At 42.1% G+C, this 22,120-nt stretch overlaps 1 long non-coding RNA gene across 1 annotated transcript in view; it reads right to left on the bottom strand.

The window, feature by feature from the left end:
* Positions 1-20,417, bottom strand: part of LOC137482303 (uncharacterized) — a 79,700-nt gene extending 59,283 nt beyond the window's left edge. Inside the window, exon 1 of the long non-coding RNA XR_011003991.1 lies at positions 20,356-20,417. This is a non-coding gene — a long non-coding RNA (uncharacterized lncRNA). The remainder of the gene's footprint in view (positions 1-20,355) is intronic.
* Positions 20,418-22,120: the final 1,703 nt, after the last annotated feature.

The following is a 22,120-nucleotide window of genomic DNA, read 5'->3' as shown; positions in this document are numbered from 1 at the left end:
GGAGCTGAGATGGGAGGGACTGATTGAGTACACCAGGGATGCAGCAAAGAGTTAAAACCAGCACACAGCACCCTTTGAACCCCACTCCATATGGCTACTCCCACCACAGCAGATGGTGGAGCTATTTGTTTTCTGTTTACTCTTCATGTACTGTTTTCTGCCTCCTGATAAGAATCACTGTGGCTAAACAGCAGAACTGACAGCTGCCCATTGCTGCTGTCCTTTCCTCACAGCTTGCTATCTTCAAGCTCAAGAACACTGCTGAAGGAGGAGATTGCTCATATGCTGCAGGCTTTCCTACTTCCCACTCCTCCACAGAGCAGAGCTTTGCCTGGCTGGATAATCTCACTGCTTGGGAAGCAAGAGCAGGAGACTCCAGAGGAGCCAAGGGCTTGCTTAGAGGCCACAAGCACTGGATAAAAGTAAATTGTTGGGCAACATCTCCTTACAACACCCAGTTAGAAGTCCCAAATCATGGTATATTTTATCTTAGGTGTCTTTATAAAAACAACATCAAAACCCACACAAGATGCTTAAGTTAACCCAGTTCAGTTTTAGAACTTCAGACAAAGTTATGGCTTTCCAAGTAATTTAGTTCCAGCTCACCTGTGTGCCCCAGGAAAGGCTTTGTGCGGTTCCAATCTCTGTCAAACTCCTCCTCCTTGGAGATGAGGCTCATATTTAATTCAAGTCTTCCTCAGTCACTTCCTGCTCCACCTCAGAAATGACACTCTGGCTGCCAAAAATCCCAGGAACATGGCAGTGAGCAAGAGCTGTGATCAATTCCCACCCTGTACCTGGATAATGGATACAGACATATTTCATGCAGATCACAGAACAGCGAGGTCTTCACTCCATTTTCCTTATGATTTATTGTATAAAACACAGACTAGCCCAGAAAGTGCAGCAAAACCCCACAATCATTTATATAAGATAATGACAACAGCGTGCATCAATTTACAGTGTAAAACGACATTTCTGGGGATTATTTCAGCCACTATTGAATGAAGTCATTAGCTTTCATTTCTTGGTACGGCCAACTGAAAAATGATCCAAATGCCAACATCAAACTGAAACAAGAATTATGTACTGCTAAATTATAAAACAATCTCCTTAATACAGAAAAATCAATTCTGTAGGCAAGGTGGACATTTGTGGAAATGCCTATTTGGCAAGAAATAAGTATTATTCATTCTTTTTGATATTTCCCAGGAGAGTCTAAACTTATATATTTGTTTGAATTTGTGTAATTCAGCCTCCAGACAAGTGACCACTACAGCAGTGGCAACAAGCAGCTTGATGGTACTGGCTCAGCTCTGTCTTTTCTCCCTAGAAGTAATACTGAGGCAACATGTAGGATTCACCCCACAAATCCCGAGATCCTGCGCTGATGCTCAGTCAGGCACTTCCTAAAGTGATTTTCACACAGTATCAGTGGGAGATTTTTCATCCTTGACTGCTTCTAGAGTTACAGCAGTTCCACTGGGAAATTCAGCCTTTCAAAGAGACATTTCCCCAACTGGAACCTGAACTCCAAGCTGCTCATTGTCCCAACACCAGGCTCCTCAAGGATGACTCACGTGTGCTGGTTACAGCATAAAAGCTTCTGGTATCAATTTGAGTCTAAAACATTCACTTTGCTCACAAACAGGTTTGAAGATTACGCTTTGTTGAAACATTTCCAGCACTGAGGAAGATGTGTTGTTGGAAATTCCAGTGTTCTCTTAAGATATTTTCTCATCTTTTAGACCTAAATAAACCACTTCAAGGACCCACGTGCCTTATTTTGGTAGTGGTGCTTGGACCCTAACTTCCGCTGCCATCTTCTATCTCATGCTGTTTAGCATGTGTGAATTTTTATATTTCAAATGGATTGGCAATAGTCCCTAAGTTCATCACTAGACTTGTGCTACGTCTGAACAGCAAATTCCTTTTTCTCAGCACTTACATTTCACCTAAGGAAGAATAAATAAAGTGTAGCATTTGCTGTAGGACCTCAGAGTTCTGCATGCTGATGGACACTGAACACTGCAGAACATGCTGCTGTTCTGGGCTGAATCCACTGTTTCTGTGTTACACCAGTAGGGGCCATAAGCATAATCCCATTTTTGAGTCTGTGTTGCGTCTGCAATCTCCACCATGCCCTGTGGTTTGTCCAGACTGGCCAGCCAGGCACACACTTCTTCAGCCAGACAAACCTGATACCCTGCTTTGGTTTTCAGTCTATTTGCCACATCGAATGTGAAGTATTAATGGTCCAGCATGGACAGGGGATGCTCATGCAGCTGGATGCAAAGGCATCTACAGTTCCTGCAGAGGTTTGCTGAAGGATCAGTCATTGCCAGAATTACTCCAGGTACTTTTTCTGTGCAACGCACACTGTCACTGGAAGGTTGTGTTTCCCTGGCAACTATCAAACACATTGCTAGTGTCCCTGGAGGATTTCTAGTCAATAATGGTTTCAGTCCTTTCAAGCTCATATTTTAAACTAACTTTTTGGTTAGCTTAATCCTAGCTCCAGTTTGTGTATTTAATTTATTATTGCCAGCTGGCTGAACATTTTTGGGAAGCAAAGTTTTTAACCTTGGTTCTCTGCAGACATTCAGAGCAGCACCTCTGAAGAAATCAGAGATATCAGTGAGAAATAAAAACACACAAGGGACCTGCTCCATCTTTCACAGAAATCTAGAACCAAACTGAATTAAGGTGAATACTGAAATCACATGACAAACACCAACTCCCATTTATGTGGTTTTTTCCCTCAGGTAACTCCTACATGGAGAACAGGAACAGCAAATCCAGTTTTATTACAGAGATAAGGACAGTCATTGAAAACACAAAAGTAAGATGATAAAAAACAGTTGTAAATGGAGCTGGCCCCAAGATAATGTTGTTTTGGTTTTGGGGGTTTTGTTGGTGTTTTGGTTTGCTTTTGTGGTTGGTGGTTATTTTTATTTTGCTTTTTTTATCATGCTGTCCACAAAAAATGTATGTGACTAGCACAATCTGCTTTGTGGTTCTTAAAATTAAAGTATCATAAATGTGCACATATAATTACTGAATATTAAGAAATATTGGTTGGGGGGGACATACTAAATTTGGAACAATATTATTCCCTTCAAGAGAATGTCTTTAATAAGAGGAATTTATGGTATCTAAACCCACTGGAAGGCAGCCCAGTTATTTTCTTTGGAGCTACTCACAACTAAAGCTTTGCTGCAGGAGAATCTCAGCCAGAAAACAGTTTATGGGAAGAGGAAGTCAATTGGTTTTGTAAGCCATAAAGGTCAAAATACTTCTGTGAAATATTCCCTTTGGAAAGCTTGGAAGCAAACTTTTCCTCCAAAATTTTATGACAGCTGGCAAAGCAGGAAGACATATGCTTCTTTGTATTGCCTAAATAAAAGTGACTGATCTGACTTATTAACACTGATTCTCTCAAGATGCAAAAAAGAGTTTCCAGCAATTTTATGCTGTTCTTAATATTCATTAGCAATATCTGCTTTTAGATGAGCAATATTTATCCTAAACATCTGTTTGCAGGATCAGTTAGAGGATTTACAAGATACACTTGCAAATTTATTAGCTTTCATGGAAAATATTTTTCAGTCTATTGAAAATGATTAACTGAAGCTTTCAAGGCTACAGAAATAAAAACAAGCACTAAGGTCTGATAAAAGTCATGCTTGTAATTATCTGATTCATAAAGCAGAGAAGTTCAGCTTCTTATATTTTGAAAAAGCATTTTAGAGTTTTATTTTCCATACACTTTTAAAATCAGGGAAGAGACTATTCTATAGTCTGAAAATAGAACAGTAAATTCATCATAGTAGATAAAATAATGATTAAAAAAAAATCCCTAAGTAAATGACACAGACATAAAAACAAGAGCTTAGTAAAAATTCTTACTGAAAACCCCATACAGCTTCCAGAATAGGCAAGACACCACAATTCCTCAGGCTGAGGAATTATGAGAGTGGGACTTGCTCAGCCTGGAGAAGAGAATGCCCAGGGAGCCTCTCCCAGCGCCTTGAGGGCTTAAAGAGAGGGACTCCCTACACAGGCACCTGACAGGACAAGGGACAATGCCTTCAAACTGCAAAGGGCAGGTTTAGCTCAGAGATTAGAAGGAAATTCACTCTGAGGACAGTGAGGCCCTAGCTCAGATTGCCCAGAGAAATTGTGGGTGCCCCTGCATCCCTGGCAGTGCCCAGGGCCAGGCTGGACAGGGCTGGGAGCAGCCTGGGACAGTGCAAGGTGTCCCTGCCCATGGCAGGGGAGCGGGACAAGATCATCTCTAACATCTCTGTGATTTTATGATAAAAGGAACAAACAAGAAAATCAACAATCAGCTGGGAACCTTTTAAGAGCGAGTCTATTAAATCTCTCTCAGATTCTCTATAAAATAATCTAGGATCTCCAGATCTTTCCACTAACCCTCCTTGTTCTGGACAGCAGCTGAAGAGCAGCACGACTCCAGCACCACCAGTGAAGCTGTTTTTTGGTCAGTTCTCACTCATGGACATGAGAGCAGCCAAGCACTGTGGGCATGCTGCTGACACTGAGCAGTGGCCCAAAGAGGAGCACACGTGCAAGGGTACTGCCATGGAGGGCAGAAATGTGTTCAGGAACTCATCTCCATCACACACTTTTCTGCAACCACCTTTACTCATTGCTGAGTAGCCCAGACCTGCAGAGTCCCATGAAAACACATTGGGCAGACACATTTTAACTAAAACTCACAGGCTCCCTATCAACATCCACAGAAAGCACTAATATTTTGTGCACATGAAGGCTGCTTGGCTTAAATTATACAGTAAACAGGAACTGGAATGTTATTAATGCCTTCAAAAATAGAAGCTGTTAGACAGCCATGCTATCATGCTATTTGTTCCTCATGCAGACTGCCCCACTTTCTCCCTGTTCTGCATCATCACTAATACACTATTCTCACTTACATGCTTAAGTACACAACATTTTTCCCCTCCCAGGGAGTTTTTTCCCCTTCTTTAATACAATCCAGCTATCTAACACTGATACTCTCCTCATAATGGAGCAGCACAACAAGTCCAGCAGAATTTCCACAGAAGTTCCATAATAAGAAATAAAATAAAAGCTCCCCTCCACAATGGAATTAATAGATCATGCTTGGTTTTCTTCCAAATGCAAAATATTGCAGCCCACTGTTTTTCCATCACACCAGACATGACATCCTTCTTTGCTGAAGCCTCCCTGAGAGCCAGCATGACTTGCAGATGTTGTACATTTATCTTAGAGACTTTCAGGGCAGTGCTGGTCAGCCCAGCATCAGGTATCACCGTCTGAGATTTGGAATCTCCTGCTGTGCTTGCTATTCCATACAGATCCCCCAACCAACCAGTTCTGGGCTTTGCTTCTCAAATTACTCCAATTTTCACATATGGGAGAATTAAGAGCCAAGCCATGAGATAGAAAGGGGATAATGATAGAACAAAAGGATAAAAGCAAAGTATTGAGGAAAATCAAGACAAAATACAGAGATTTAACCCACATTATAATGCGATATCTGAAGAATAAAATTCTTAAGAAAAATTCCTCAGGACAGGAAAGCAGTTGAGGCTGCTGGTCTTTGAATTGTAATGTGCCAAGACAGCTCTTTAATCTCCCAGCCTATCTATAGTAACATTCTGCAGTTCTACAGAGCTAAGCTATTTTTTCCTTTCCTCTCACTGTTCTTCCCATGCTATCTAATGCTAATGTGCAAAGCAAGCAATTGACTTTCAGCAAAAATCCAGTTTTTCAGTTATTCTGATTCCCCGCCTGCCCTTTCCTGGGATCTCAGTGAGGTTTGTCAGTGCAGGGTCAAACACTCAGCACCATCCTGCCCCCTGTCCCTGGAGGCCTCCAAAAGCAGAGGAAAGCACAAGAATGATTTCAGCTGGATCTTCACACAGGCCAGCTGCAGCCAGTGTTTTGTGTCTGAACAGATGCTGCCCTAGCCTCAACAAAAACTGTGTTAGAAAACACAGCGTGTTATGGAAATGGATGTATTCACTGATTGACCAGATTCTGCACTAGGTGCTATTTAATGCAGGTAACCAGGCAGGAGTTACAGTAAACTGGAAAAACCTTGCTATATTCACAGTGAAAGGAAATTACTGCACTAAGAATTTGCCCACATAGAAGGAAAAAAAAATCTTGAAATGACCCAATACTACTAAGTTCATACAGCAACTCATTCACTTACTAGAGCTGATCTGGCCAATACAATTCCTATTTTCTGGCCTTTCCCTGTGAACAGAATGTGAACACAATTCCAGCTCAAATCCCCACAGTCTGTAGTTCTTTTATATTGTTTCACTGTTCTTTGGTATTAAATTCTGAACGTTTCTGTGAAAACCCAGGAGATCCCCAATTCTGCAGAATTTCAGCAGACTGCATTTACACTGGAGAGGTGCTTGTTGGTCTCAAAAATAAGAGTTACAGTCCCTAAAGCTGTAAAATTGGCATCTTCCTTACAGGCACATCTCATGCTCATTTGGAGCTACAAAATCTTGCTCCAAACCATGCAACTGTATGTAAACAGAATTATTTTGTCCTATTATATCTTGCCTGTCCTCTGAAGGCCTTTATTTAAAAGGAAATTAAAACCAGCTCTCGATATTTAGTACCGAGTGCACTTTGATAAACTCTAGTTACCAAATCTGCCAGAGAGTAGATGGATCATTATTTACAAAATTACACAGCTCATCACTCATCTGTAGACTCAAAATGGAAGGGAGGGGCAGGAATTTCCATCACCTAAGTCACTTCAAAGCAGGCCCCAGCATCACTCTCAAACTATGCCATGCCTCCAATAACATCATAATATGACTTATTCTCTGCCTCAGCAGCGACACAAACATCAGTTAAAATGCATTCCCAGCAGCCAGTGCTTCTTTCAGGTTGGAAGGCATTTAGAATTCATATGCCTACATTACCCTTTCCTTCTATTCATTATTGTCCTATTTCCAAGATCTTATTTCCACAAATATCTTCATGCACCTTGCTGACTTTCCCCAATTTCCATCTTCCTTCCTGATGGCACAACTAGGAATTCATGCATAGAGCTTGTCATCCAGATGATGACAGAATCATTTCTTCAAAAATAAACATAAGAACTCTGCCTTCTAAGGTTATTACTTTTATTGGTTCTTATTTCAAAGAAAACAGGGAGAAAAGGGGAATGCAAAAAAAAATTCACCATTGTGCTGGTGAGAACTGTAGCAGTAAAATGTACTGAGTAAAAAGCAAATGGAGACAGGAGGATATTTAAAAAGAGGTACCTGTACAACAAGTATTTATTAGAACATTAACCTTTCTTGAGAGGGTCATTTGGGGAAGAGAGTATGTTTCCTATATATGGCCTTAAAGATCAAGATGAGGGAAAGGAATCTTTATCGTGAAAAACTGCAGGGAGTTTAAAATATATCCACATAAAAGGATTTATAATCAGGTAATTCCTCCATATAAGCAGTTCTGATAAAGCAACTTATCTTCACTTCATCAAGTGATAATCCTTGTGTCTCAAGGGCTGGCTTTCTTAAAATGAAAATTGGATAGAATTCCCTGTAGAGAAATGAATCCATATCCAATGAGCACCATCCTTTTGTATGAATTTAAATCATCAAGCATACAAATTTTTGAGTTTCATGTCCTAACTACAGAAATGATTTGTTTCCTTGGAGAGCATACGTCTATTATTCAGTGTGATGCATTTAATGTTTCTCACATCATGCTTATTTACACCCCAGAAACTGTTTAAATGATTATGCTTTTCCTGCTTTTCCATCTCTGCATCGGCAACGAACACTGAACTGTAAAATCACCTTTTGGGACCTTAATCTGTTGCCAAGGATACTGGGGATATAATTATGATTTTATTGTAGACTAACTGAAAGACTTCTCTTTGTTGCAAGTGCAATTCAGCCTCATCCAGTGTTAATTGCAGCTCCACACCCCCTTTCATCCTGCTATTGTGGAGTGCTAGGAAAATTATACACCAACACTCCTGAGATTCTGGGTCTATTCCATGGACTGGGAACCTGCAACACAAAGAAATGACTTCCTGAAGGTCAGCATTTCTACTGGAAATCAAATCAAGTGCCACCCTAATGGGGGCAGATAAAGTCCATACACACCTGGCCAAAGGCTGCTCCTGCTGTCAGCTCTGGCTCTGGGTGCGTTCAGGAACGCAGCTGAGCGAGATCTCCCCGTGTTCCCCAGGGCCAGCCACGGCTCCATCACCCAGTGCACAGGGGTTGTCACCGCTCACGTGCTGCTGGGACCTCCCTGGCCAAAGCTGCCAGCTCCCAGGAGGAAATACCAGGTAATTACCTAAGGTTACCCTCCAAAGAGGGCCGAACTTGAGGGGAAGCAGAGCCAACAACGGTATGGAGACTCAGAAATGGAGGGAGGGGGGTGTGGGGTGTTCCCCTTGTTTGTTGGAGGGGTTGTATTTTTTTTTTTTTACTAATTTTCCAGTACTTTTATGGAGTAATAGACTATTCCCCCTCCTACAGCTCTAAAGTTAGGTAGAAGTCCTGTGGACTCATTCTTCTCCCCACTCTAATCCCTGAAAGAAAATAACAGAATGAGAAGGGAGACATAATCTAAAAAGAAGGAAAAAAACATACATCCACTAAAGGTGCAATTCAACCCAAATGCATCCATCAAAAAGATGAAAACCATCATACAAGGCGAAGAAAAAAGTACTAAAGGGCTCAAACATCTTGGAGAATTTCAAATTTCAGGCCCTAAATTTACTGCTGCAGGGATTTCCTGACACAGCTGAGGAGCACACTGTCTGCAGCTGGCCTTGCAGGCGGTTCCAGCTCACAGGGTCAGCAGCTCAGGGGCACCAGGACATTGCTGTGCCACATTTCCATCCATGTCCATCCTGCCCTCTGCAGTTCCAGCAGCTCAGGGGCACCAGGACATTGCTGTGCCACATTTCCATCCCTGTCCATCCTGCCCTCTGCGGTTCCAGCAGCTCAGGGGCACCAGGACATTGCTGTGCCACATTTCCATCCGTGTCCAGCAGCTCAGGGGCACCAGGACATTGCTGTGCCACATTTCCATCCGTGTCCATCCTGCTCTCTGCAGTTCCAGCAGCTCAGGGGCACCAGGACATTGCTGTGCCACATTTCCATCCGTGTCCATCCTGCCCTCTGCAGTTCCACCCATCCTGATGGCTCTGACTGCTGTGCACCCAGCAGGGCTGTAAGATGGGTTATGGAACAGCTCTAAGCTCCCATGAACTGCCTGCAGAAATGCTCCTCCATCAACTCAGCCATGTTTTCCACGTGAACCTCAAAAAATCAGTATTTTCAGATAATAGCCACACATAACATCAACCAAGCCTTTACAAACATTTATCTTATTTTTTAAGCATTTCACTGCTGGAACTGAGCCACTTTCTCTTTCATGCCATGAAAAGTTTAAGGTGTCATCGATGCAGCACCCACACCTAAGAAAAAAACCTACCAACTAGCCCACTAATTTTGGCCAAAAAAACCCACTAAAAAACCAAAATACCCTTGACGCACTCTCATTTTGATTTCTGTTTTCAAATACTTAATTGTTTGCTCTTTGTACTGAGAATGCTCAGTATTAGCATCACTAGTAGACATGAAGTGGCTTCAAATATTTCTATTTCCTTTTTCCCAAAACAGAGGCTAGTCACTTTAATAAAAAGCTGTTTTGTGATGCAGGTACGCAATTTAATTAGCCCTGTGTAAGGCACTGCAATAACAAACCCCTTTCCGCCCTCCTAAGCACAGGCTGCTAAAAAAAGGAAAAAAAGAGAACAGGAAAAGAGAACAGGAAAAGAGAACAGGAAAAGAGAACAGGAAAAGAGAACAGGAAAAGAGAACAGGAAAAGGGAACAGGAAAAGGGAACAGGAAAAGGGAACAGGAAAAGGGAACAGGAAAAGGGAACAGGAAAAGGGAACAGGAAAAGGGAACAGGAAAAGGGAACAGGAAAAGGGAACAGGAAAAGGGAACAGGAAAAGGGAACAGGAAAAGGGAACAGGAAAAGGGAACAGGAAAAGGGAAGAAAGAAAAGAAGAATTCGTTGCTCGTTTCGCAATAAAATACAAAATACAATTCCCTCCCTGTGTGGCCGGCAGAGGGAAGCATCCCTTTCCCAAATGCAGCCCAGGACCGCAGCAGCAGCACAGTCTGAGCGCTGTGCGGTTCAGCTCCAGTGAAGAACTCTCCCAGAACGCTCCCTAAAGCGCCGGGAGCCTCGCACAGCACAGCGGAGATGCCACAAGCACCGCAGGGAGATGATGGAAATAGCAAAGCGAGCTGCACCTTCCCCACCAGCTGAGGTCTGCAGTCATTAGGCAACCCCTGTGAGGGGCAGCTGGATTTGGGCAAGAATGTTCTACTCAGACCCAGGGTTCGGTCGGTGCTTTGTCCTGTTTTTCCTTTACGTGTTCTGAAAGATCACCGTGGTAGTTAGAAGCATTTGAGGAAGCAAATCTCTAACTGTTCCACATTTTCTTATTTTCATCTTAATTTTGCTCCAAGTTGAAGGTTTATAAATTCCTTTGAAATTAATTTAAGCAGGGAATTCTGCTTAGAAACCACATGAAGATAAGATTTATCAGAACCCTTGTTTTCCAAAAAAAAAAACACCTGATATTTAACACCATTGTAATGGTTCTCTCAGATTTTGGAAATCCTTTCTGCATATTGATTTTTGGCTCCTTCACAAGGCCAGAACTAGAAGGGAGGCCCTCGTACAAATTTAAAAAAAAAAAAAAAAAAAAAAAACAAAAAAAAACAAAAAAAACCCCACAGATTCCACCAGTAAAAAGCCTCTTGTAATCCATCATGCCTTCTAATTTTTGGTTTGTATTCATTCCTCTAATTAACATGAGTACTCTCTGCAGCGTCTTGTTTGGGAGCACTGGAAAAAGCTGAAACAATTTCAGCAATAATCTGTCTTTTCATCAACCTACTCGCCTGTTTCAGTTCTCTTCCTTTCAAATAAAGCAGTGCCAGTTCTACCACTTGGAATAGAAAAGACACTGCAATACCCTCCTTTAGCAGGGCTCAAAACCAGCAAGGGGACAGCAAGTGATCTGCAATTTTGTCTAACCTTATTTTGGCCCAGCTTCACCTACCAGCCAGGTGACTCCTTTCTAAGTTCTTTATTACTCTGCCAACAGACAGTCTCCAAACAGCCCCCCTGGGGTCACAGCTTGCTGCAAGCCTTCAATAACAGGACCTGAATCACATTTCAGTGACATTACAGGTTCAAGTGTAATTCTGTTTTGGACTGCGACGGGCGCTCTCTGCAGAGCATGGCCTCTCCAAGCTCAATTACTTCGGGTACATGTAGAAGCTTAATTGGTTATTAATTGCCCCCCATATTATTTGAGATTTTGAAATGCTTTGTCCCAGTGACCTCTCCTCCTACAGTTATTGCTGCCAGTCCACAGTCTCTTGTTAATGTGTATCAGGCAGAAAGAAAAGCTGGGTTTAAATTAATAAAGCCCTAGCCTTCAAGATGAAGAATTTATTACTAGTGTTTAAAACTGTATATCTGAGGTAATTTCATAAGTAGTCTTCAGAAAACTTTGATTAGCAGAACTTGGAAAAGGCAGTAAAGCAGAGAGAGCCCTGATTAAGGGGGATTGAGTCCTTCCAGTGCCTTCTCTGGCACAGCTCAAACACAATACTGGACTCTTGCCTCCACAAACATCAGTCACTGGCTTGCAATATTTTCAACAATTACAACTTCCAGCTGAGCAATATCATAAATGTATTTTTATACAGAATATACAGCTTTATAGTATCTTCCATGAATTATTTTTGCAGCTTTTTCCTCTAGTTACATACTCCTGGATGTTTCCATACAATGCCTGGTTTCCTGCCCCACCATCACTTCCTACCTGACAAAGCTCCAGAGGGCAGAACTCACAATGCAATCCAGGAATCAGGGCTAACACCAGCGTCCTCTCGGCAGGCTCAGGAAGCAGTGGGGTGGTTTGATGGTCCTTATATCCACAACAGAACACCCAGACGTGCAGAAATATGGGAATTATACACGTGGGGATAAACACAACCAAATCACCTCGTTTGTTACAGAACTTTATATTCCTGGAAAGCTTAGACACTTCCATCCTCTGGATTTCAAAACTGTGGAAAACTCAGGGTACAACATGAAATGATGACACAATACATTATTTCTTGCAAAGTTCCCAATTCATGCTGTTCTCTCTCTTTTGTGCAGATCTGGCTCAGCTGCCCTACAGGAACACTGATTTCTCTTACACAAGTTGATTTTAAGGTAAAGTCCATTCAACTTTAACTTTTACCATGGCCAAGACACATCTCAGGGCCAGGACCAGAGTATTTCCATATCTAGGATTCACCCTCACCCCAGGAACCAGCATTTGTGATTTCACACTGCCACCTCTGCTTTCTAGGACTCTGAGGCACTCAAGTTTCAGAAGAGACTGTCTAAGCACAGATCAGGACTTTTATTTTATCCCTAGGCACTACAAAACCAAGAATGAAGGGGAATTATGGAATAGCACAACCAGGGGGGAACTAAAGATGAGAAAGACTCAACAGATCCACTTCTGGTTTTAAGTTAAGCCTTGCTTCTACTCCCTGCCTAAATTATAAATTCAAACACAACAGCACTACATCGTGGCAGAATTTTTCAAGTACTTAAAATGCAAAGAAAGAGGAGCAGTGCAAGAGGAAATTCAGCTGATGACTAGGAAACTGTCTGCCCCTGTCACTTGAAAAACCTCTGTCCCCACATGGTCTGTGCTTCCAGCTGATTTCAGCACTGCAGGAACATTCTTCTCACTCATGGGCCAATTTCCAAAACTTGCAACTTAGGAAGGTGCAGAAACTGGGCTGCTGTTTGTACTGGTAAAGGCCAAAACCTGAATTTCTTCAAGAGCAATCAATGTTCTCTGTGTAGAGGATAAACCCATGTGGGTAAATCATGAACATCTCCTGCCCTTCAAAACAAAGATGCTCTGGTTACCCATAGGATCTCCCCCTTCAGAGAGCCACAGCCTCTCCAAAATTCTGTCTACAGGTTAATGACAGACTTTAACTGCAACGACTTGGTGCTCTAAGTGTCAGAGATCATTTCTAGAAAGCTTTTACTGCAGTCTCAGCTCCATCTTCAGTTACCTTGTTGACTTTTCAAATACCTAAAGATGCAATAATGTCCTGTACTGTTAATTTGTGCCTTGTTTATATTATGGTTTCAGGGGAAAAAAAAAAAAAGTTTATCACTTAATTACATTATGCCACTATTAATGAAAGCATTTGGTGCTTTTCAGCATCATTATGAAAAGGCAAGTTCATTTCAAATTGTGTTTCACAGAATTGCAGTGTACAGTGGTGGCGACCCATTTCCCTTTAATGATTATTTCCAGAGCAACAACATTAAATACAACTAAAAAGTCTAGCATGCAACAAAGCTGAGTGGAAATAATTAGCAAAGACTCAGCTATGAATTGGTTTTCTTCTAGATAAAATTAAAATAATAGTGCTGTAGCCTCTAACTCTTGTGAAATCTCCAGGTAACAACAGAGAACTTCAGAGACAGCAGAGCAGGCTGAGGTGGTGGACAGGTTTGGTTTGCTTTTCAGGAGCCTATTTAAAAATGTAATTGTGCTTAGAAAATCAGCTTCAGAGAGCAGCAGGGAGAATGATGAGGATCAGATCACCTTCATCACTCAGTGTGACATGTTCCCACTGCTTATTTACTGTTCCACAAGTCACTTGGCAGGGAAAACAAAGTCACCTTTAATTATTTAGAGAACACCAATATCAGCAGATGACAGAGGACAGTTAAAGCCTTCCCCAGTTCATGTTACAAATGCTGTGCTGATTCTGACAAGGAAGGTTCTGACAGAAACCCAGAGGCTTCCTTCACCAAGTTCCTCTCTTATACATACTTCATCTCTTTTTTCCATCCCCATTTTAACCCAATTTCCCCCAGAGATCTCAAAAGACAGCCTTTAAAACCTCTTTGAAGGCAGGTGGCAATGTAGAGGAGAGATCCATGGTGCATTCTGTATTGAAACAGCAGAAATTATCCCTCATACACCAGGGAACCTGTGTGGGAAAGAGGCAAGCACCTCGTCTGCTGGAGCGATTCAGTTTGTACCTCAGATATGAGAACTTGAGCAAAACACTTCGAGAATTCAGGCTTCATGAACTCCTCTGTTCATCATATTAATTATCCTTTTACAGCCTTCCTTAAGTTTTTATTTTTACAATCTTTCATAACTACCGAAGCATGAACTATTTGAATCTCCACTTACTTATATTTCAATATCTGTAATCCCAGCTCAGAGAAATCAAGGCAAGTTTTGCAATATTTCCCAAGCATCCTAACAACAGCTGCAAAGCTGCAAATCCAAATAAGAACTTAAAATGCGTGCAGATTGGATTGCTGAAACACAACTTGATTTTCACAACCATGTTTGGTTGGAAGCTTTCTGCCTACTCATATTCCATTCAGGCCTAAATACTTTAAAAGATGGTCCTTATTTTGAGAAAAGGCTAAAATCTGCTTAGATGTATGGAATGGAAGATACACGACTCAAAATGGGAAACAAAATCCTTTATCTAGCGACCCAGATCTACTCTATTAACAGGTGGGAGATCCCCTTGCTGTCATGAGCATCTGAGTTATTTACTTGATGCACTTATTTGTAATATAAATAATCCTGTGCAGTTCAGCACGCAGCTTTACAGTATCTCATAATCTTGTTGTACTTACACGGAGTAAGTATCCATTACCACTTGGAACACTCATTTAGCTGCTCAACTGACTGCTTAATGAGGTCTGCAAAGTAAAAGCCTTATCTGCAAAAAGCCAGTGTAGGAAGAAGCATGTACAAAGTCCTTTCTCTAAAGCAAAGCATTTGTTCAGACTTAGTGTGAAGGGGAGTTAAAGAGTGTTCAGAAAAATAGAAATTAAATAAAAGATGAAATACATATATGCAGTATTTTCTAATAATGAAAGCAATGTTTTTTTTCCCCATTCATTGAATACTGTATTGTTAGAATTTTGTCTCTATAAATACCATCAGACTTTCAAAATTTCTCCTAGGAGCTAGGCCTGTTGCCTCATCCCCACCAAATAAATCCTTTAAGAATTCCATGCAGCAACAGGTCCAGCACAGCTCCCTTTAACAGCTTTTTTTGGAGTACCTAATAATGACTCAGTCTGGTCTGTGTTTCAGCTCCAGAAATACAGTGGGACATCATCAGCTGCATGCACTCAGGTTTTAATTAACATACTGGTCATCATTAAGTGTTTAAAGGATACTGGCAGTAAGTGCTGAGTACTTCCCTTTCACTCACCACTCATTCAGAGCTCCAGAGCAAAAACAAACCCCTTACAAACCCTGCCACCGCTGCCAGCAGCTTCAAACCACAGCATCAGCTCAGAGATGCCCAAAGGCATCCAGCAGAACTCAGCAATTCCCACTGAGGTTATACAGACTGTTCACCACACATCTGCAGCATGACTCAGAGGCCCTCAGCCACAACTATTTGCTACTCAGAAACCTAAGTTTGAGAAGTGCTCCATGAACTTTTGTCTGTCAATTAGAAAATATTGTTTTAAGCAGACTTTGAGTCATTTCAATGCTTTAAATTAAGTTTATGCTTATTTAGCTGCTTAAGAGCTCATATTTTTAAAAGCAGTAATTTGTCTGTATTTACTTTTTGATTAAAACAAAAACATCTCCACTGATGGTGCAGCAACCAGAGCACTTAATCCTTCCTCATGTGACAGCATTACTCAAAGATCTGCTATGCAGTAACCCTTACATCTGCAGGAACATCACTGGCACTACTGAAAGCTTCCTTTTAGCCCTGCGTATGGACAAGGAGAAGCTGAACACCGGGTCAACCCCCATAATTTGTCATTCCAGCAGCCCAAAGCGAGCTGCTCCCACCCCTCTGCTCAGGGTCAGCCCTGGGCGTGCCCCAGAGCTCTGCTGATGTGTGGTGACACAGCAGCCCCCAAAGGAAGTGTGACAAAAAGCTGTTTCCTGCTCTCAGCTAACTGTGGCCACGTTATTCATCAGTAACTAACAACAGCTTCAGTTTGTCTACACTTGGTTACACATACTCGTATCTAAAATAAAACCATCCAAGCCAAACACAAAGAAGCCCAGGAAAACTTATGTAAAACCCATATGCTACCTCTTCCTATAAACACTTGTTTGCCACTGTTCACATAGGTCTATCCTGTGCTTATGGCACCTGTCAACGAAGGTATTTTTCCCCAATATACCTCATTTCTCTGCCCTTATGGTGATGTTATCACTGTCAAATGAGTTGGTGTGACAGCTGGATGAAGCCTCCAAATCACCACTTCCATTTCACGAGAGAATTGGTCTCAAAGACAGAACACGGTGAATCTCCTGATTGAATGGGGAAAGGTTGGATCAGCTAAAAGCTGGGAAAGCCCTGAGGTAGGAGTGAACTGCAGCCAGTTTGTAACAATAAGGGCTGGGTGGGAAGCCCACGTATTCCCAGGATCCCTGACTTTTCAAAGATGAGGATTTCCCATTCCTCTGTTATGCCTTCCCTCACCTTTCAGCACTGTTCCCAAAGCTCTGCAGCTGCTGGGCACCAGGCAGGAGGTGGAACAGACCTGAAGGGCAAAGCAGCGCTGCCCCAGCATGACTAACACACCTCTAGTGCTGCAGTGCACCGAGCTGTTACTGCTTTTACAGCGGAGAAACAGACATGGGAAGAAACAGGTCACACACGTCAGGCAGGTGCAAACGCCACGATGAGGGCACCTCTGGAACAGGGTAACAGCAGGAGGGCAGAAGATTGCTTGTTATCAATTCGGTTCATTTCAGCCGCTTCAGGGCTGCTGGCTGGGAAGGCACAGGGAAAATGAGCAGCAGAACCCTCCTGAGAACAGGCAGGGCTGCTGCAGAAGTTAAACCCCAGAAGCACTGAGTTTATGCTTAGCAGTGCTCTGCGCTGTGAGCTGCTCACAGCTCCACATCCGAGCACACTCCTGCAATGCACCACTGAAGAGCCTCCTAAATGAGCCAGTCCTTTATCATAGAATGAATAATTCCAGCCTTTTCTTAGTGTTTCAGGTTGTTCTCATTTGTACAAAGCATGCATTTGCTTGCTGAATAGAAAGTCCAGCCAAGTTTAAGGTACAGACAGGCAGAAATGATAACCCTGTACATGTGAATAGCACTTGTGGTCACCAGTGCAAGACTAATTAATACAAGAACTACTTTGGAATTATACTTTGACTTCCAAAGAGGACAATACACAAACATGAAACAGTTTATGAAGACATTTCTATAGCCAAGAAAAATCAAAAAACAAACTGAAGATGCTAAGCACCCTAACTACCTGGACCACTTCTTTCTTCAAAATGATTCTACAGCCCAAAGGGTGCAACATTTTTAATAATTAAATCTGTGTTTCAGAAGCAGGTATTTAATTTCAAGAAATAGCTTTTGCATATAGCTTTTGCAATAGTTTTTTTAAAAGCCATCTTTCTATGCAAAAGAGGAGCTGCCATCATAGGAATGTGTTATATGCAAATAATAATGCCTTTGATGGATTTCATTTTAGAGAATCAAATTCCTCTATTCCTTTGCTCAGTTTTCAGAACAGGATACTTGATTTTGAAAAAGAAGCTCTAAAACTCTCATGCTTGTGTCACTAAACCCAGATTAATATAATCTTGGCTGCTGTGCATCACTTGAACACCTCATTAGCTTCAGTTTAAGTACATTAGCCCAGGACCTAACGTTAAATAACTGAGTTATTTAACAGTTCTGATAGTTATTTCATTGTGTTTCCTACACTAAACTAGTAAATAAGCGTGCAGAAACCAGCAGCAAAAGGCCCTGAGCTGTCCACTCTGAGAAGGAAGCCCTGGTCCCCGCAGCTCGGCTCAGAACTGGGCACTTCACTCTCCCACACAGTGCTGGGCACTGGGAACTCCATCGCTTGCCTGCTGAACATGCCAGTCACTTCTGATTGTCCTGCTGGTTCTGTGGAAAGGTTATGGGATGGGTGGAACCCACGGGCAGCCACACAGGGAAAGCCCAAGGTTCAAGCACTTGGTCAGGAACAAGCAAAAATTGTTTCCTCCATCTCAGTCAAGAGCCCAGCTGCTTACACACGCAGTACTCCTGCTAAGCTGAGATGATAACAAGCTTCTTATTATGCCAGCTTAATATAAGAATATTTATACAGAAATAAATAAGTGTAGGCATTGGACATAATATAGCAATCACATTTAAGCAAGTCTAACAAGCTGCTGCTGAACAGCTCCTTTTGTATTTTACAGATCATATTTAAGAAAGGAAAAAGTACTGGGCAGGTGATATACAAAGAACTGGAAGTTTTTCCCCAAGTTATTGTTGTTGGGAAGAAATGATGAAAATTAGTATTATCTACCACTTTATTTACTAATATGACTTTACAATACACTTTTCCCATCTAAAAAACCTGCAACAACATCCAAAGAATTTTTAAACTGCTATAAAAATTATTTACTTCTAGTTTTGGATGTTTTTATCAGTGTTTAAACACTGGATGTGTTTATCCAGTAAGTTGGCCTTAACTGCTGTTGTGTATGGAACTTGTATTTTTGAATACTTGAAAGCTTAATTACTAATCAACAATGGCTATAAGACTGTAAATCTCCAAGTCTGCTGTGTGTTATGCTCCAAAACAATTACATGATGCAGCTGTGGGGTCCCTTACAAACATAACCTCACTACAATGAGCACTGCAAATGTTTTCTGGAATGGGAAGAACAAGTAAGATCCAAGCTGTTGTTCGTTCACATAAGGAACGTGACAGAGAGCCAATGAAGTTTCCACTGATATGCAGAATTGTCTGCTGGGGTTCTGACTCATAAGCAGCTTGCTGCTATATTTAGCAGCAGAGGAATGTTTACTTGATTACCTCTCCTCTAATAATAAATAAGATTTTACTGAAATCTGTGGAATGTACTGTTAAGGATTTCAGGGTGTGTGATATAATGAATGCAAAGCCCAAGACCCCCAATTAACCAACGGACCCATTATGAATCTTAAAATAACCTCTCAGTTGTTAGAAACTGGGAGTTGTTCACAATGATGTCATCTCCCTTAGCTAAACATTCATAGGGTCAAAACATTTTTACTTCGAGTCTGCCACCCATGAACAAGTGCCCATGTAATTGCATTAAGGGATTTTGTGACCTCACTCAGATGAGGCCACCCAAACCTGAGCCCTGCAGCCTGGAATTACTGAATTTTCTATCAGAATGCAAATGTAGAAAGGAATAATTTAAAAAAAGTTCACCAGTCCCAAGCCTGAGCCCTGTGGTGTCATTCTGTCCCTCCAGCTGAGCCAAAGGGAATTTTGGGCACTGCTCTGTATCAAGGCTTATTCTGCCTTCTCCTGTTGCAGCACAGTGCAGCCAGGGCTTGTTTAGCCAGCTGCCAATTAGAAACAAATATAGTTCTGTATTGCTAGGAAAAAAACCCAAGGAACACTGTGGTTGACAGAGAAAAAGCCATGATGAAGCCACCTACAGAATAAGCTTTAAGTAGATTCCTAGCTATAGATACTGGCCTGGGCCAGGCATTTGGTTATGAAGGAGAGAATAAATAGGTTTGTTAAAGCACAGATTGACTTGGGAAAAAATAATTTCAAGAGATAATTTAACAGGTTAACTACAGCTAGTCAGATTACTATTAATCCTAGTCCTACTATTACTACTATCCTATTAATTTAGGATTAAATTAATAGAGCACAAAGTATGAAGAGAAATTTGAGTCATACTAACACAATGGAATCCCATTGTGAGCTACCTAAAAATTTCAAAAAAAAAGTTTTATAACTACAGTAGGTTCATAAACATAAAAGGAAATAATGGACAAAACCACAAATGCCCATTTGAATTCACAGGATGACCTAAAACCATGTGTTTATTTAAAATTTTGCATTAAGATGCAAAAAGGACCAGAAGCAAACAAAAACATTCCTCTTTATTTCAACTGATTGGCCTAAAAGTAATTAAATCCAGGAAAGCTCCTCTGCTGCCGCAAAAGAACTGGATGCTGATATTTCCCATCTAAGTGCGACAACAGGCATCCCGTTGTGTAATTCCAAATACAGGCCAACAGTGCTGCTAAAACACAGGCTCCATCACTGCCCGGGGCACTGCTCAGGCACCTTCAGCTCCCAGCAGGGACCACATGAAATGCCAGCAGCTTCAAAACATAAAGCAGTAACCTCAAAGCTGACCATGGCTTTAACAGGTCATTTCATTAAGAGCAGCACACTCACCAGGCTAATAAAACTCGTGGAAAAGCCTTGCTGGCCACACAAAACTCCCAGGAGATAGAAAATGAGCTCTTCCTGGCTGAAGCACTGTCATTGCTGTGTAGAGACCTTTCACTAAGTTCTTCCTATTTCCACGTAGAATTTCTTGTTAACATTTTCCCTTTTTAACGCTTAAAACCCCCAAAGCCAAGGCCAGGCTGTAATTCTGCCTTTTCCCCTCCCCTGGTTGTGGTTTGCAGCCTTCTCACAGCTGTTCTTCAAAACGGGGCAAGTTCCTGCGGCCAGGCTGGGGCACTGGGGCAGCTCAGCGCAGGGAGCCAGGCTCCCGAGGTGGGAAGGGGCTTTTCACTTCTCTTCCTCACCAGTCCCCCCTCTTGTACCACTGCAGGCGTTCCTGAGAGCACCACACAGGCAAGAGTGAGGGACTGAGCTAAAATCAGCCATTTCTTTTAAAATAAGGTAAATTTTAACCCAGATCACTTCTGCAATCCCCTTAACACCACTCACATGAGCGTTTGGTGCACACAACGGAAAGCACCGGGAGACGGGAAAGGGTAACAGGCAAGAACAAAAGAATCAAATGCCTTTTGCAGCAGCCCTAATGTTCTAAAGTGACACCAAAGTCCAAATAAAATTTGAAGCAACTTCCAGCTAATAACATTCCATTAGCATAATTACACATGGAAAAATAATAAAAAAAAAAGAAACCTTACAGCAAAATCTGCAGAACCCCGTGAGCTGTTACCTGCACAGAGGCAATCCCCAAAGTGTGAATGCTCCCCAGCCCTCAGGTTGTTAAAATCATGCCCTTAATTCGGGGGTGGGAGGTTCAAATCGCCTTTGGAGAATTTAAAGAGACCAATCCCCCCAACCAGCACTAACCATGTACATCACAGAACCCCAGATCCCAGCAGAGACAGGGGCCAGAGAGCTCCATGCTGGTTCCACCCCCTCAGACGGCAGGGAAAGCACTCAGTGATGTCTGGAATGACCTTCTGCTCCAGCTGGGAAACCCTGACCTTTCCTGTGCCATCTGACACCTTCAGCAGTGACACAGCCTCCTCTGGCCCTGAGCTCCTTCTTGTTGCTCCTGGCTGTCTTTCAGAGCCTCTTGTGGACAGTCTCACCTCTCTCCAGCTGTCTGTGAAGATTACAGTGCTCTGTCCTCTGGCCTTTAACTCTCTCTTCTTGCTATGCTCTCCTTGGAGAATTCCACCCACAGATTTCCATACCATTTCTATTCTGAAATTTTATAATTGTCAGAAACATCAGGTTCTTCAAAAAAAAAGGATAATAACCATTCCTGCAAATGGAACCTACATTCTCTTACACAGGAAACTTGCATTTTTGTCCCATCCTTACCACTGCAGTGTTGTGTCACCTTCCTGTAATGCATCAAGCAATGGAACAAGCATCTGCCAGGTGCTTGAGCCCTTGTTCCTCCAGAGAGGCCTGTGCAGGACAGGGTTTTGCACTGGCCTCTTTGGATTCATACTGAGGACTCAATAAAGAACACCATGACAAAGAGTTCTGACCCAGAAATAGGCAATAATATCCACTGATATGGCTGATGAGCTTAACGTGCCCTCAGCCTATAGACTTTGCCCTCTTTGCACAATTTCTATTGATCTTCACACACACGCTGAGAACCGTGGCAGCCTGGTGCACAGTGCTGGTCCCTAAGTCAATGTGGCAGCAGGGAAGGATAAAAACCTTGCCAATTTTCACAATATAAACTGTCACATCTCATCAACCAGAGCACTTGTAG

Source organism: Anomalospiza imberbis, chromosome 14 (genome assembly GCF_031753505.1).
Source record: "Anomalospiza imberbis isolate Cuckoo-Finch-1a 21T00152 chromosome 14, ASM3175350v1, whole genome shotgun sequence".
Classification (NCBI taxonomy): Eukaryota; Metazoa; Chordata; class Aves; order Passeriformes; family Viduidae; genus Anomalospiza; species Anomalospiza imberbis.
The sequence above is the reverse complement of the archived record's forward strand: the minus strand, read 5'-3'. Positions and strand labels throughout refer to the sequence as shown.